The 3,818-nt window shown below is 45.6% G+C and overlaps 1 non-coding gene across 1 annotated transcript; it reads left to right on the top strand.

Annotated features, from left to right (window-relative positions):
• The first annotated feature begins 2,809 nt into the window (after positions 1–2,809).
• Trnas-uga lies at positions 2,810–2,884 on the top strand. The gene has a single exon. It is a non-coding gene; the product is annotated as a tRNA-Ser (tRNA).
• The last annotated feature ends 934 nt before the right edge of the window (positions 2,885–3,818 follow it).

Below are 3,818 nucleotides of genomic sequence, written 5' to 3'. Positions count from 1 at the left end.
AAGGATTTGATTTGAAGAAATTTCAAAGTACACAGAAACACTAAATAAACACTATAGAAGGTAAGCACCAGCTATGAGAATATTCATCATATTGATTGCTGAATGAACTAAAACACATGAAACATCACTTATCCTGACTTCATTTTGGAATGACCATTAAATTTGCAACACACTTATGTATCAGTGGTATAAGATCTACTCTAACTGGAGTTGCATTTATCCATTTATGTATGTACATACACATTAATTTGAAGAAAATGTGCAGTGGCAACAACTCACTTTTATCTATGGTTTTTCTGTGTTTATTGTAATGACAAGTATTTTCATCTCTGTAGTTATAAGGTTTTTTTCTCTGCGTGTAAATGTGCACCTCATACTTCCACATTGCTGAATATCTTCTATACTTATTGCATTTAAACATTATGACATTTATTTTGAGAAGAGAGTAAAAGACAGTCATGAACTGATAAAAATGAGTGAACATTAAGACAAGTAAATAACATTTCTTCTGGATACAGAGACATCCAATTATCTCGCAAAAAAATGAAGCCATTTCATTAAAGAAGGTCTACTACCGAATGGGTGCTAGTAGATTCCACTCCACAGAAATTCAAAATAGCCTCCAATACCAATCCATATACACTCCTGGAAATTGAAATAAGAACACCGTGAATTCATTGTCCCAGGAAGGGGAAACTTTATTGACACATTCCTGGGGTCAGATACATCACATGATCACACTGACAGAACCACAGGCACATAGACACAGGCAACAGAGCATGCACAATGTCGGCACTAGTACAGTGTATATCCACCTTTCGCAGCAATGCAGGCTGCTATTCTCCCATGGAGACGATCGTAGAGATGCTGGATGTAGTCCTGTGGAATGGCTTGCCATGCCATTTCCACCTGGCGCCTCAGTTGGACCAGCGCTCGTGCTGGACGTGCAGAACGCGTGAGACGACGCTTCATCCAGTCCCAAACATGCTCAATGGGGGACAGATCCGGATATCTTGCTGGCCAGGGTAGTTGACGTACACCTTCTAGAGCACGTTGGGTGGCACGGGATACATGCGGACGTGCATTGTCCTGTTGGAACAGCAAGTTCCCTTGCCGGTCTAGGAATGGTAGAACGATGGGTTCGATGACGGTTTGGATGTACCGTGCACTATTCAGTGTCCCCTCGATGATCACCAGTGGTGTACGGCCAGTGTAGGAGATCGCTCCCCACACCATGATGCCGGGTGTTGACCCTGTGTGCCTCGGTCGTATGCAGTCCTGATTGTGGCGCTCACCTGCACGGCGCCAAACACACATACGACCATCATTGGCACCAAGGCAGAAGCGACTCTCATCGCTGAAGACGACACGTCTCCATTCGTCCCTCCATTCACGCCTGTCGCGACACCACTGGAGGCGGGCTGCACGATGTTGGGGCGTGAGCGGATGACGGCCTAACGGTGTGCGGGACCATAGCCCAGCTTCATGGAGACGGTTGCGAATGGTCCTCGCCGATACCCCAGGAGCAACAGTGTCCCTAATTTGCTGGGAAGTGGCGGTGCGGTCCCCTACGGCACTGCGTGGGATCCTACGGTCTTGGCGTGCATCCGTGCGTCGCTGCGGTCCGGTCCCAGGTCGACGGGCACGTGCACCTTCCGCCGACCACTGGCGACAACATCGATGTACTGTGGAGACCTCACGCCCCACGTGTTGAGCACTTCGGCGGTACGTCCACCCGGCCTCCCGCATGCCCACTATACGCCCTCGCTCAAAGTCCGTCAACTGCACATACGGTTCACGTCCATGCTGTCGCGGCATGCTACCAGTGTTAAAGACTGCGATGGAGCTCCGTGTGCCACGGCAAACTGGCTGACACTGACGGCGGCGGTGCACAAATGCTGCGCAGCTAGCGCCATTCGACGGCCAACACCGCGGTTCCTGGTGTGTCCGCTGTGCCGTGCGTATGATCATTGCTTGTACAGCCCTCTCGCAGTGTCCGGAGCAAGTATGGTGGGTCTGACACACCGGTGTCAATGTGTTCTTTTTTCCATTTCCAGGAGTGTATAAACTTCACATTACCTGTAAACATGATGTGCCACATCCAATGGTCATGTCTGAAGTAAACTGCAGGCACAACAGAAGGCTGGACATCTGTGTGGTGCACATTATCAAACATTCAAATGTACATGCTATCAACAAACAAATAACAAAAATTCTGGACACATTGATAATCATTTGAATTTAACGAATTTTGACCTTAGTAGATATACAATGTATTATCCAAACACAAAATGAACTTTCAGCTTTGAGCTTACATTATTCTAATGCTATGAGCAATCTTCAAGTCTTTCCAGTTGAAAAAAAATCCAAGGAAAAAAATGAGTCACTGTGCATTCTGACTTTATTTTGTTATCTATTGTTAAAAAGCAATCCTAATTTTTATCTGCTGCACATGTATTTATCTACGTATTTTAAGTCTGTATGTATCATAGTAGTGCATCCTTTCACAAGACTGATGTCTCATGGAACCCTGGCACTGCAGTATGTATGCAAGCAGACACTGTGGTGATAACCAATAAGACAACTCTCTGTGTGTGGACTGCAGGCATTCTGAGGAGATCAGACCAGCCGGGCTGATGCTGCCTGTGTGATGTCACACAACACATGTCTGACACCACAACCCTGTACGGGGCATCGAAATCCATGTGTGGTTTCACCCTTCCATGGACTTGCAGCCTTCCTGTAAAGTTTGGAAGGTAGGAGATGAGGTACTCGCAGAAGTAAAGCTGTGAGTACCGGGCGTGAGTCGTGCTTCGGTAGCTCAGTTGGTAGAGCACTTGCCCGTGAAAGGCAAAGGTCCCGAGTTCGAGTCTCGGTCGGGCACACAGTTTTAATCTGCCAGGAAGTTTCATATCAGCGCACACTCCACTGCAGAGTGAAAATCTCATTCTGGAAACATCCCCCAGGCTGTGGTTAAGCCATGTCTCCGCAGTATCCTTTCTTTCAGGAGTGCTAGTTCTGCAAGGTTCGCAGGAGAGCTTCTGTAAAGTTTGGAAGGTAGGAGACGAGGTACTGGCAGAAGTAAAGCTGTGAGTACCGGGCGTGAGTCGTGCTTTGGTAGCTCAGTTGGTAGAGCACTTGCCCGCGAAAGGCAAAGGTCCCGAGTTCGAGTCTCGGTCGGGCACACAGTTGTAATCTGCCAGGAAGTTTCATATCAGCGCACACTCCGCTGCAGAGTGAAAATCTCATTCTGCAGAGATTTCATGTGTAAATAATTGTGCAATAAAAGAAGGTATAGCCTTCAAATTTTTTTATAGAGCAGCTAGGAGAAGCCTGGCTGTTTGTATTTGTCTTTCTTCTTCCAGCTGTCAGAATGTAAGCATCAGGGCCTGTAGCTATAAATGATTTCCAGCATAAGAAACTGACTTTGACTTACCAGTGTTTCATATCTTTATTAATATACCAGAACACATGTTTAGCTCAATATTGATTGTGTTACAAGTTTTATTTTCCAGCTTTTCTCATGAGAAAGATGCAACAGTATGATGTGACAACAATCCACCATTGGCATGGTTTTATTGCTAATTCACAATGTTCATTTTTGCTTACCATATAGCCAGAGCCTACAATCATTCAGCGAGGTCCGAGACCTTCTTTAATCAATCATATTGCATAGAGTGGTTATCAAATCACGATATGCAATTTACATTTTCTAAAACTGTAACAGTCAACATTCTTTGTTGCATCACTCCCAAAACTAATATGGGACATTTACAAAATTAAGGCAAAGTTTTATTTGGAATATTTCAGTGAGTGGA

This window comes from Schistocerca americana, chromosome 1 (assembly GCF_021461395.2).
Source record: "Schistocerca americana isolate TAMUIC-IGC-003095 chromosome 1, iqSchAmer2.1, whole genome shotgun sequence".
Taxonomy (NCBI): Eukaryota; Metazoa; Arthropoda; class Insecta; order Orthoptera; family Acrididae; genus Schistocerca; species Schistocerca americana.
The sequence above is the reverse complement of the archived record's forward strand: the minus strand, read 5'-3'. Positions and strand labels throughout refer to the sequence as shown.